Source organism: Arvicola amphibius, chromosome 12 (assembly GCF_903992535.2).
Source record: "Arvicola amphibius chromosome 12, mArvAmp1.2, whole genome shotgun sequence".
Taxonomy (NCBI): Eukaryota; Metazoa; Chordata; class Mammalia; order Rodentia; family Cricetidae; genus Arvicola; species Arvicola amphibius.
This window is the reverse complement of record NC_052058.2, coordinates 134,751,348-134,765,686: the sequence shown is the minus strand read 5'-3', so window position 1 is coordinate 134,765,686 and position 14,339 is coordinate 134,751,348.

The following is a 14,339-nucleotide window of genomic DNA, read 5'->3' as shown; positions in this document are numbered from 1 at the left end:
AGGAACTAGCTGGGGGCATCTTCCTGGACACCTGGGAACCCCTCTAGAGTCAAGTCTCTGCCAACCCTAGAATGGCTCCCTTAATTAAGATATATAATTCCTTGTTCCCATATCCACCCTTCCTATATCCCAATTATCCTATTCCCCCAAGCTCTCCCCATCCTCCACTTCACACTTTTCTCTCCCCATCCCCCTATCCCCCATCCCCACCACCCCCAAGTTCCCATTTTTTGTCCTGCAATCTTGTCTACTTCCAATATCCAGGAGGATAACTATATGTTTTTCTTTGGATTAACCTTCTTATTTAGCTTCTTTAGGATCACAAATTATAGGCTCGATGTCCTTTATTTATGGCTAGAAACCAATTATGAGTGAGTACATCCCATGTTCATCTCTTTGGGCCTGGGTTACCTCATTCAGGATGGTGTTTTCTATTTCCATCCATTTGCATGCAAAATTCAAGATGTCATTGTTTTTTACCGCCGAGTAGTACTCTAATACGTATATATTCCACACTTTCTTCATCCATTCTTCCACTGAAGGGCATCTAGGTTGTTTCCAGGTTCTGGCTATTACAAATAATGCTGCTATAAACATAGCTGAACAAATGCTTTTGTAATATGATTGGGCATCTCTTGGGTAAATTCCCAAGAGTGGGATTGCTGGGTCCTGGGGTAGACTGATCCCAAATTTCCTGAGAAACCTCCACACTGTTTTCCAAAGCGGTTGCACAAGTTTGCATTCCCACCAGCAATGGATGAGTGTACCCCTTACTCCACATCTTCTCCAGCAAAGGCTATCATTGGTGTTTTTGATTTTAGCCAATCTGACAGGTGTAAGACGGTATCTCAACGTTGTTTTGATTTGCATTTCCCTGATTGCTAAGGAGGTTGAGCATGCCCTTAAGTGTCTTTTGGCCATTCGAACTTCTTCTGTTGAGAATTCTCTGTTCATTTCAGTGCCCCATTTTTTAAGTTTTGTTCAGTTCTTTGGTTTATACCAGGCTGTAACTGTATTAAAATACAAGTTAGAAGTCAGTTTTGCTTTGAGATTTCCATTCTGTTGGCTTGTTGGAAGCAGATTGAAGATGGTGGCTCTCCATACAGGCGTAAATAAATAATCACTTTCCTTTGGCAGGGTTGTATGTGCCATGCAGTTTTTAAACAATGGAAAATGGCATTACAGAGGTGGCTTTTATTTTTTATTTTATTTATTTATTTATTTATTTTTACTTTAACCATGGCATTTTAATAGAAAACCAGAATTAAGTCTTTCCATATTGGTGAAGCCATCTTCTGTTTTAGCACCTCCTGCTGGTCCCAAAATTGTCAAATGATTCCTAAAATAATGACCACCCCTTTCAGAAAACCCTGGTTGAGGCATTTCCTGGAGGTAATTTGAATACTAATTTGTGCTACACAGAACAAAGGGCGGTGAGATAAGCAAATTCAATGCACACCTTAATCAAAGTTCTCCAGTGATTTAGCAAATTTATCAATCTGTTGAATGGCCAGAAGCACTGCTCATCCCCGGATGAAACCTTTTGTCCTCTTGCCTGCCTCAACCTTCCATATTTAGAACTGCCAAGGAACCACAAATCCATTGGAAAATGTCGCTCAATGCCCTGGGAATCCTGGAGCAAACCTTCCCAACAAAGCATGAAGATTTATGTGTATCAGAGTGCCTTGGTCTCACTGGGGCTGCATTTCACTGCGGCAGGAGTCATCTGTCAGTGTGGGATCTCTGGCAGCCTCCCCGGCTTCTCCCCAGATACCGGAGGTATGCTCCAGTCTCAACAATGAAAAATGTCTCCAGCATTGTCCAATGTGTCTTGGGACCAGAAACTACTGATGCGTACAGACACTTGAGAAGAGAATTGATTCAGTTTGGGTCCAGATATAAATTAGGTAGAGCTAACTGTCATAGAATGATCTCTGAATTGTGGGCTCCATGGCCACATCCAGGACTGTCTCTATGTCTGACATGCTACTGTCTGCATGTCACAGGGCTCTTATGACAGATACGGTGAAAACTGGGATCCCTTCGTGAGGTTCTTCATCTCAGTCATGAACTTAAGACTAGACTAAAATGGAAAGTCAAGGATAATTTCATCAGAGTCTAAAAGAAAACCCTCCAGACCAGGCAAGCTGCAAATCTCAGCAGCTGCCTGAAGGAAAATGAAAGAGAGAAAAAAGAATCCTTCCCTTTTACATAGGGATGGAGGAACGGAGGCCAGACACACGGAAGCCATCTGGCACGAAGGTAGGCTGCATAGAAAGAGCAAGGGAGCCCAAAATGTTGGGGAAACCCAGCTAAGAAACACATGTTAGAAAGCAGGTGGAAGAAAAGAACCTATCCTTTATAACTCAGAAAGGAGGGCAGACTTCTTGAGGCATCATGGCTGCAACCTGGTGAGCTGCTTGCTAGGGTTATGGATTCTAGGAAGAAAGCACTAAAGAACCAGCTATTCTGTCTGTCTCTCTTTCCTCATTTTGGTTTAAGGTGAACCCGTCTTCCAATTGAGTGGTCACCTGGCCAGGTGACTGAACCTACCCAACTGGAATGTTAGGTCTCCACCCAAGACAGAGATTTGACTCTCTTGACCAAACTCTTTTCTGCTTTAGCATTATCCTAAACTGAACACTCTCTAGCCCATGGGTAGGTTGACGATGTATTTCCTGACTGACGCAGGAGCCTAGACAAGGCCACAGCATTATTGAAACCTGAAACCATGAAGTCAGACGTAAGAGACAAGATGAGTCATGCTAAAATGACGCAGTTTAAGATACCAAGGAAATTAATATTGTGCAGCAGTTTCTCTTAGTTGAGGTTTGTAACCCCTAAATAATCCATCCTTGAACTGGAGTCTTCTTAGTGTGGGCAGATGAGGATGATCCAGCCTCTGCCAATGCATGCAGCTTGGAAATGGAAGACAATAAGATTCCTTAAAGACAGTCACTTCACAGGTGAGGAGCAAGCCTTCCTCCAGCCATCTCTGAGTGCATGTAGGCATTTTCCCGAAGAGAAAATGATGAATCCATCATCATTGTTAGATTAGTATAAACTTTTTTGTCCCAAATTAAGTAAAATAATATGTTTTTTGACATAAAGTGTACTATAGAGTTCTCAGCAGCAGGGAAAGGCCTCAGTTGGAATTGGAAGAGGATTCCAAGTCTTCAAAATAGTTTAACAATTAGGAAAAAGGCACAGGCATCCATTTCCTTACTAAACGCAACAGCTAGAAGGGGATTCAGAGGTAAAGGGGTAGTAAGTCCTGTCGAGATCTCCAAGAACATGTCTGAATTCCTTGGTTTTCTTTTTACCTCTGACATTTCAAACTGGATCCTGGAGAAAAAAACAACTCAGAAACCACAGTGAATACAGAAAAAAACAAACAAAAAGTTGTAACATGCACACATACACACATACACACACACGCATGCACGCATGCACACACGCACACATGCACGCCTGGTCCAGCCAAAGGACCAGAAGGGCAGCTAAGTAAGACAGACCATAAGAGCTCTACTCCAGCCAAGCACAACAGGCAAAATCTGCCTCCCCTTTCCTCCATTCCATATCAGTACAAGGCTCTGTGGGTCTGAAAATGAGCAGCCCATAAATATACCCTTAATTTATGCACAGCAATGTTGGTGGGGAGGGCGTGGAAGCCACAGCACCCACCTGACCCAGCAGTGTGGGGAGCTTCTCTTTTCTGCTGCTCTATCTTCTCCCCTGCACACAGTGGTCACTGTGCTACGTAGTTTCCCGCTCTGACTTTCCTGTCTAGTTCATTCTGCTGTCAAGCTTTCGCACTAAGCTTCCATCTTGGTTACTATACTTTTAGTTCCAAATTTCCCATTTGGGCTTCTTTATTTCTTGCTTCTTTGCCCATATTCAACTCCGTTTGTAATGGGTCACTGGGACATCAGTGTGATCCTCGCTTTTCCCATTACCGGGTCACTCTAGTAGCTGTACTATCAGTGGGGCATCAATTTGTGGTTTCTTCACACAGTTTGTCAAGAAATATACCTGGAGTCTCTATGAGAATTATGTTGTATTTATAGAATTAAAAAAAAAATCTCTGTGATTCGAGCAACAGGCTCAGTCAATCATCTATCAAAAACATTTTTCAGTGGGTGATCAATGTAATTCTCCATTGATCAAGTCTGGATTATCTCTGTCAGCAGTCTCTGAACAACGTAACAGTGGCCTGCATTGCATTTAGCATTATGTCATCTAGAGATGATATAATGCGTCTGAGAGGAAATGCACAGGCTATACATAAATAACGCATCGTATTGTACATGAACGCCACGTCACAGCGGGAGCTCAATGGCAATGGCTTTCAGTTCATGCCAAGTGTCCTAGAAATGGTCCCTGTGAGTATTTCCTGTTTGAGTGAGGCTCAACCAGAAGGACGGAGAAAAGCAGAGGTGGGGGCCTGGCTTCCTGATCTGCAGGGCTTCGGGTCAGTTTGTCAATCGTAAGTGGTCATCATCCTTGTGCAAACCTTAAAGTCCTTTTCAAATTAAATAAATCAGAAAGAATGAGAAGGTCTCAAGTCACATGGCCTTCTCTAGAAGAGTAACCTAGAAGAACCTTGTGGATTGAAAGTGGAGAGGATTCCATACTGGCATTTCCTAGGCAGAGCTTGGTTTCCTGACCAGGGCTTTCTGTACACACTCAGGCTTCATGACCTGAACTTCCTGTATAGATTGAGCTTCATGACCAGGGCCTACAGGTTAGACCCAGGCTTTCTATACAGACCTGGGCTTCCTGTATAGACCCAAGCTTCTTGACCTGACCTAGGCTTCCTGACCAGGGATTACTCTACAGACTTGGCTTTCTGACTGTCATTTCCTATATAGAACTGGAGGCTGATTAAGGCCAGAGCCCCTTGCTCTTTTGAACACCACAGCCTGGCTGCCTTCTCTTCTGTTGTACCCACCAGTATGAGTCACCATAGGGTCTTTCATGGGGGAATGGAAACTCCCAGGGATGGGAAGATGCGAATCTCATTGAATATATTTATAATTGTAACTTTATAATTACTGCCTGACGAAAGGGCCTAATAAATAAAAAGTCAACATACACACGCGCATAGTCATACACAGAAAGTCCACCCTTTCCAGATCTGCCACATAGCTCCATCCTTTTGGCTTCGGCTGCACTAGCACAGCTCTCTTCTCTCCCTTGTATCAAACTAAGGCATGCTAGGCATGCCTGCTCCTGGAAACCCGATTGGGGCGATGAGCAAATGAAGAAAGCACAGACACACAGATAGAACAGGTGGGCTCAGATGGGCCGTGCTCGCTCTGCTGGAGCAGCACCACCAGCCTGGAACACCAGCCTGATGACGGTGTACAGCACAAGATGGTGGCCCAGCTAGTCTTCTCTGTAGGGCATAGTCTCAGGTCGTACTCAGCAGGGAGGATGCCGCTGCAGTGGCTGGTTTGGCACACTGGCCAATCATTATCAGAAGAGAAAAGGGCTTTGCTACGTCTCCAAGCCCCACCCCGAGGAACGTTTGCTAACACCATGGGTCGCAGGCATTGATCTGTGTCAATAATACACACTCACTCAGAACTTTGTGCGCTCCTTCCACACTCAAGGCTTCCTCCTTGACTCACAAAGCTAGTGTCTACTTCTCTCTGTCCCACTAGATACGTCCTGGTGCCTGGTCTCCCGTCCGCAGAAGACTCTTCTTCTTCTGTTTCAGTAAGACTTGCAAATGCCCACATCCTTGTTCACCAAGGCGATAGCCCTTCCACTTGGATCTCTGCGCCATCCTTTACAGTGAACATGCACAGTTTCTGCCGTCATGCGCAGTTCTGTCCTGAGCGCACACTCCCTTCTAGCCCCTGACCGCTGATCTTCACCCGGTTGGCCTGCTTGCTTTGTTTCTTCCTTCAGCCGGATTATTTTTCCTATCCTCTCTTGTTACAGTTTCTGAGAAGTCCTCAGTGGTAATGTGTTATGTTAAAGATAGCTCTCATATTCTAAAAGACTGGGACTTCTGCTAAACCTTAAGACAGACTCAATAATACACCCTGAGGTCACTTAAGACTTAAGTTACTATCCTACTGTGTACTAAGCCTGTTTGTTTAACCTGCCTTAAGAGAACAATGTAACAATCAACCTTACATGATTTGGATTTCCCAAGTAATCAATTTTTATAATCTAAGTTAATGCTTAATTGGTCATCTTAAATTATGTACTCTTCCACACTCCTGATCCAAGAGCAATCATTTTCTATAAACAAACTAAGCTAAAACGAGCATTATAAATGAACATCTATCATATACGTTGGAAACAGCATATGAGTATTGTTTGATAAACAATGATGTTTATAGTACTGTTTGTTATCAGGGTCAGTTGTGGTTAATTGGAATGAGAAACAATTTCCCTTACCTCTGTTAAAGGTGTCTGTAACACATCCCTCAAGCTTTCCCACGGGATGCTTTCTGTACTGAGAAGGAGAACAAAGCCCTATGGGACACACCCAGAGACACAGAGACAGACAAAGGGACAGACAGATTCACAAGACAGCACTCAGGGATGAATAGACTCAGAATCATACGTCAGACAGACAGAACAATGGAAGACATGGAGACAGAGAGAGAAGGAGAAAATTCAAATCTTGACTGGCTCCTGATTAAATGACACCAAAGGGAAGAGCTTTACTTTAATATGTTTTTCCTTCGTGTGACACGGATACTATACTGGTGACTGACTTTATCATTGATGGATTCAAACTGGTGTATTCCGGTATGAGGACTCTCTAATGTGTTAACTCTGTGCAGTCCTCTATGGACGTGTGCATTCCAGTCTTGAGACCAGCTGGTGATATTGTTTCAGGGGAATAGAGAACCTTTGAGACCTGGCTAACAGAAGCCAGTCACTAAGGGAAGAACCTGAGAGTTAGCGACTACCTCTGGGGTTCTTGTCTGGCTCTTTACTCCAGTGATCGATACCATGTAGAAATCAGGTGACCATGAAGCTCTTGCCATCCTGGGCATAGGCCACTCCCACTGCCCTACCCTCCTCAGTCTCCTAGGCTTCTATGGCTGCGACCTAAAGAAACTTGCAAAGGAAAGAGTTAACATGACTTGCTCTGTCTAATCACAGCCCATCACACAGGGAAGTCAGGGTAGGAACTGAAGCAGAAGCCAGAGAGGAGAGCTGTTTACTGGCTCTGCCTCGTGACTTGAGCTGCTGCGTGCTTCTACAACTCCAGACAACATGCCCAGGGGTGGCCCCATCCACCGTGGGTTCAGCCCTCCCAACATCAAACATTAGTGGAGAAGATGCCCAAGAGACCTCCCTATGAGGCCAGTCTTACAGAGGTGTTGTCTCAATTAAGATTTCCACTTCCTAGAATTGTCTAGGTTTGACTCAAGTGACAAAATGCAGCCAGGACACCCATCATGATGGACTGTAATTCTTGAAATCACGAAGCAAAAGAATCCTTTCTCCTTCTCCCCCATCGCCATCACAATGAGAAAATAGATTGGTAAACGCATGCTGGCATTTAGCGATCTCCAGCCTGTACTGTGTGCCTCGTGCCTCTCCTGGGGACAGAGTATTTCTGGAGAAGGTAACTCCACAGGGCTCCTAGTTCCCTCTTTGATGTTCTGGGTGGACCTGAAAAGCCAGTGCCCAAAATACCATTTTCCTTGACTTCTCTCTGTGTTTCGAGATCCAACTTTGCCTACTTGCTTCCAGCCTCTGGAGCTCTTTCCTTTGCCTTTAACCCGTCATGCTAAGGCAGGGTTTTGAGGACTGGAGAGGCTCTCCAATGCAATTGCACCCTGTCCTTCTCTAGGCAGCCCATCCTCCATCTTGGCTTTCCTGGGTCCAGGCTTCTGCTCTTGGGGCAATCTCAGGCCATGTCCTGCTCCAGTGCCTACAATGACGATAAGATCCTGCTTGGGAGAAATACCTCAGCTACTGCCCCAGCTGTCTGCTTCTCCACCAGAGAGCTGGCTGACTGTGCGCTGTGCCTCTCTCAGCCAGTGCTTGCTGAGACCATTATCATCATCTGTTTTCAGAATGCAAATTATTATTTTTTTTTAAAAAAAAACATTTTGCATTAGTAAACATGTAAGCTACCACTTTCACATTAAAAATTAAACTGTTTTTGTTAATTGAAGGGTGCGTGTGTTGCATACACACGCCATGTCACCTGTGTAGAGATGAGAGGACAGTTTGATAAAGTTGAGACTTTCCTCCTATCCTGTGAGGCCTGGGGAGGGAATTTAGGCCATCAGGAGCTCAGGCCGTCAGACTTGACAAGTAACACTCGCCCACGAAGATGTCTCACTAGCCCTTAAACAATATCCCTTAAACATTGTCAACTGTGTAGTTCAGTAGCGTTGTGCGCATCTACACTGCTGAGCCCCTGTCTACCTCCAGCGCTTCTGTTTCCCAGCCCAACACTCAGTTATCAAACAGTAGCTTCTACGCCCCCTTCACAGCTCCTGGTACCCACCCACCACTGTGCTTTCTGCCTCTACGCACCAATCTGGCCACTTCATGTAAGGGATGTTAGTGTATTTGTCTTCTGCTGACTGGTCTATCGCACTGCCACGATGCCCTGCGTGTGCTATAGTGCCCGTCAGAATGCATCCCGCGGAAATCCTGTGTGCCGTTCAGCCTCCCTCCATTAACGAACTTTGACGAATGAAGAGTGGAGCGGGTAGTCGCAGATGGCGCATCTCTTACTTGGCCATTCTAAACCACTCTCTTTTCTAAATACCACGTTGTCCCAGTTCCCATGACACAGTCTCCTCAGAGCCTCCCCTCAGGCACTACCAGCGCTTCCTCTTTTGCTACTCTTCCCTCAAGACTCAGGACTCACAGGTTTTTTTTTTGCTTCATAGCCTGGATTTCTAGATTACTTCCTATCTATGAACCTGGTCCTGACATGGTGCAGGTGCCTCAGAGACTGCCCTCCTCCTTCCTGCTGTGCCAGAGAGCTGCCCTGTGACCTGCAGCTGTCTCACTTTGTCTTTGTAGACAAGGAACACACCCAGGGTTTCTCAATACCGTTGACCTGTGTTTTCCAGAACCTTCCTCTCCCCATCCTCCTCCTCGGCTCCACTTCTCTCTCTGCGAGCTTCTGCTCCCCACATCTGCAGCACTCAGCGTGTTAGTACCACCCCTGGGCGCGGTATCTCAAGCATCCTAGCTCAGTGGTTCTCAGCCTTCCTAACGTCGCCACCCTATAGTAGAGTTTCTCATGTTGTGGTGACCCCCAACCATGCAATTATCTCGTTGCTGTTTCGTAGCTGTCAGTTTGGTAATGTTAGGAATCATCGAATATGCAGAATATCTGACACATGACCTCCTCCCCCAAAGGGATCATGTGCTCTGAACGGTTGCCACAATGCCCCATGGATGTCTCACTGGAGTGCACTTTGTCTCCAACATGGCGGTCACACAGGTCTCAGATGCCTTCCCATGCTATGCTCAGTCCCTCCTACCTCTCTGGCCACCTGCAACCTGTGACTCAGCCTGGGAGGTGCTTTAAACCCAGACTGGCTTCGTGGTTATTTCTCTTCCAAGGTTTTGCACCTGCTGAGCGCCAGACTCTTCCCCACTGGCTATGCTGCCTTATCTTTCCCATACAAGAATTATGGGCTAATATAAGTTATAAGAGTTAATAAGAACCCTGAGCTAATAGACCAACTGGTTTATGATTAACGTAGACCTCTGTGTGTTTCTTTGGGGCTGAATGGCTGCACGACCGGGCATGACAGAAACATCAGGCAACATAGCAGTTATTTACATGTGTTTGTAGGCAAGGAGGAAAATCTGTGACCACAACAGTATTGAACTAAGGAAAATATAAAATTACACTAAAATTTGTAAAGCCAACTTCTGAAACACCACTATCCCTGAAAGTGATTTAAACAATCCAGAGTAAGCTGTGATATTAAGAATTACTTAAGGAGTGGGTCCTCATAAAACCAGAACCTCTGCCCAGCTGAGGAAACAAGCAATCCAGTAAAGAGGAAGCAGGCAGAACAGAAGAGAATCTGTGCCAGCTGTAGTGTTGGGAGCTGCAGGCTGCGATCCTGCCTCCCAGCTTTCGGCCGCCTGCTAGCTTATGCCCCGAAATAACAACACACAAACTGTATCCATTTAAACACTGCCAGGCCCATTAGTTTCAGCCTCTTACTCACATCTTGATTAACCCATATCTAATAATCTGTGTAGCACCACAAAATGGTGCCTTACCAGGAAGATTCTAGCATACTTCCATCTTGGGCCGGAGCTTCATTGCGTCTGTCTCAGAGAGGAGAGGCATGGTATCTGTCTCACTTAGGAGAGGCGTGGCATCTGACTGAGCCATCTACCTCACTTCCTTCTTCCTGTTCTGTCTACTACACCCACCTAAGGGCTGGCCCATTAAATGGGCCAAGGCAGTTTTCTTTATTAACGAATGAAATCAACACAAACAGAAGACTCTCCCACATCAGCCAGCTACACACATGTCAGAAGATTAATATCCAGATTTTAGAGATAAATCTAAAAAACCAAAGTGCCAAAAATATGATCCATTCAAAAAAATGGGTTATGGATCTGAACCATTTTCTCAAAAGAAAAAATAAAGATTGGCTGAAAACGATCTCAACTGTTTTTCTTATTTTAGCAATTAGGGAAATGCTAATAAAAACAGCTTTGAGATTTTCAATTAGTCAGTAGCAAAAATCAGTAAAACCATGGACCACAAGTGGTAGTTTAAGGCATCTATCAACCTTCATCTAAGACACTTCTACTTGTGGTAGATGGTTCTTAACACAGGGGTCCACAATTGGCCATGGTGCAGAAAGTAAGACATGGGGGGATGCTAAGTCCTAAGTGGAACATATAGAGCATACCCTCTTCTCTTCTCAAGCCTGGGGGATTATTGTAAAGAGTGACACAAAAAATGGGTATCCACAGGTGGCAGATGAGTACAAGGAACCAGTATCTTATGGGCACAGAAGCGAAGCTTCATGTGTGAGCTCACAGTGTCGTGATAACAGGTCTAAGACAGATAATCCTAAATCAGGCAAACCCTAGCACACAGAAAGGTAACTCTCGAAGATGAAAGCAGCAGCAATGCTGTGCTGACTTGAATAGAAATGGTCCCCATAGGTTCATATATTTAAATGCTTGCTCATTAGGGAGTTGGCGCTACTTGACAGAGATTGGAGGTGCAGTCTTATTGGGGTAGATGTGGCCTTGTTGGGGAAAGTATGTCACTGGGGGGTGGGATTTGGATTTCAAATGCTCAAGTCAGACCCAGGGTCTATTTCTTCCTGCTGCCTGAGGATCTAGGTGTAGAACTCTCAGCTCCTTCTCCAGCACCAAGTCTTTCTGCATGCTGCCATGATTCCCAGCACAATGACAATGGACTAAACCTCTGAACTGTAAGCAAGCCTCAATTTAATGCTTTTCTTAATGAGAGCTATCATGAGTCTTGGTGTCTCTTCATAGCAATAGCACACTAAGACAAACATTTTATATCCATATACGTCATAGCTGAAAGTATGCCACAAAGGCTAAGAAGCAGAATTTGGAGACTACTGCTGTAAGCTCCTTAAATTGCACATGGGAGGTGTTTGGATCTATACTCTGGTTAGCAACATGGATCATAAAATATAGGTCAAATGTTAGAAGAATATTGTGTAAACTGACAATTTGATATAACATATAAAATGGGATCATAAAGATGTCAAAATGTAAAAGTAACAGCAATCAGCTAGTAAAATACTAAAATGGAAAGAAAAGGAAAGCTTGCCATTCAGTACAAAGAACAAGGCAGTGTTGGCCTTTCCTGGCACTTCTGCTCAGCCTTCTGGTGAGTGTTCAGCAAGGCAATCAAAAGAAGAGACATGCGCATTGGAAAGGAAGAAATAAAATATTTGTTTATATTTGTTACCTCACTTTTCCTGGGGAGATATGAACAAATATCACCTCAAATAGGAAATCACTGACAGACCAGAGAAATAATTCCACCCAAATCCAACTCTGTGAACCACGGAGTTTATTGGGCTTAGCATGAATGTGAGGAGCACGGTGGACTAGCTGAAAATCCCTACACACCCGCCTGTGTAAGTGACTTACACAATGCTCTATGCCCAGCTTCCAGAACATTTACTATGTAATTTCTTTTTCCCAGCAATAATTTACCACTTAAATAACCCAGGGGAAGGGTTTTGTGGGTTTTGTGACTGTCTGTGGTTTACCAGCCTTGGTAAAGTATGAATTCATGAGTCTTACAAATTTGTCTTCCCTCAGTAAGAGAAGGTTCAGTTTGGTGGAAACAGTTAGGAAATACCAAGCTATCTATAAAAACATCTTAGAATTACTGGGCAAAATTCTTTAAAAGTAATTTATTATTTATTTTATGTATATGTGTGTTTTGTCTATATGTACGTCTATGTATTGTGCACATGTTTAGTGCCCACAAGGGCTGGAAGGGGGTATCAGATCCCCTGGACCTGAAGTTACAGACAGTTGTGAGCCACCATGTGGGTGCTGGGTATCAAACTCTGGAAGAGTAGCTAGCTTTCTTAATTGTTGAGGCATCTCTTCAGGCCCCATATGTGAACTTTTTACATGCAATTTGAATCTAATATGGTGTGACTTATGATAGCACCCAAAATAAAATATTTAGCTATGTATTTCATCAGATAATAAATAACTAAATAAAGAATCAGATCTTTTGTCATAAAGCTAATGATTTCCTGTCAAGATGCCTTCCTCTACTAATACATACATGTATTTAAAATACAAATAATCAGAATCACCTTAAAGTCCCTCTAAAATATAGAATAAAGAATAATGTCCCAGTCATGTATAAACACAATTTAGACACCACGATCTGAGAAGTGTATCAAAAAGGCAGGAAGTATAATGGGAAGAAAACAAGGGAAAGGAAGAAGTCAAGTCACTTTCCCACTAAAGATTCCTGGTTTCTGCAGAAATCCACAGTTTAAACCATGTCTTTAAAGAATTAAATTGATTTTTTTGCCATATTACCACATTTAAAATCCATGGCCATCAACTGTATTTTCATGTATTAGCAATAAATACATATAAAATGAAATATAATTCCATTGACCATAACACCCTAAATCTCATATAGTTAGGAAAATAGCTAATAAAACATGTGCAAGATATTCTTGTAGAAAGCTGAAAAAGACTGCTGATAAATATTAAATTTCTAAGTATAACAACAAACTATTTTTGATGGCTGTAAGATCCAATATGTCAACAGTATGAGTTCTTGAGATCTACATGGGCAAGACAAACCTGAACAACAGCCTAGTGTTCCACACACCTGTAAGCATGGCAAGAAAACCATGGTTTTGAAAGCCAGCCTGAGGTAAATGCTCAAACAAAACAAAATAATACAGAATCCATGTATTTTTTTGTTTGTGCAAATTTTATTTAAAAACACAAAGGGTCAAGGTTAGCTCAGGTGATCACAGGGCAAAGGACAGGAGAGCTTGGCTCTGCATACTTACTTGTATGAATAATGAGTCAGATTTGACCAATGAGATGCAAATACTCAAACATCAGTGAGGCTGTTGAGAAATCTTTTTAAGATGGAGGCCGAATTTATTTGTTTCTGTGTTTTGCATTGGTTTGTTTTACCTCTGGAGCCTGTAATTTGAGGAAGTGATAGAGAATTAACCCATGTTTTTTATAATACTGTTTGCCATGGAATCAGCCCAGAGAGCTGTCAACAGCAAAAGAATACATGAAAGGTGCACATAATAAAGCTTTAAGTAGTTGTAAAGAATGAGACCCTGACACCTTTCAACCTAGGTCCAGAAGCATAGCTTATGAACAGGCCTGGTCTGGTGAGACCTCCCACTTAGTCCATCTGCCCTTGTGGCATCTATATACCCTTAGATCTGGACATGTACAAAATCAAATATCTATCAAGCAGCTCATGTGCTGTTTTTCACTGGTTTAGCTCAGGTCATGCAGCTCCTTCACTGGCCCAATCTATTGCAGGCTACAATTTTACATTAGACATAGAACCAAAGAAGCAAGTCCACATGACTTGTTCACATTGCACAAATAATATGAAAGGCCAAAAGAGCATCATCAAAGACATTAGACTTAGAGAAATACTTGCTAATGAAAATTACCTAGAAAAAACTCAGGACATAGAATTTTGAAGAACAATCAAAAACTTTATAAAATAATTCAATTAGTTTAAAGAATACACTATCATATACTAGACAGAAATTAAAAGAATAACAATAACCTCCGGATCGACAGAAATTAAAGAGAATAACAATAACCTTCTAGTCATTTAAGGAAACAAA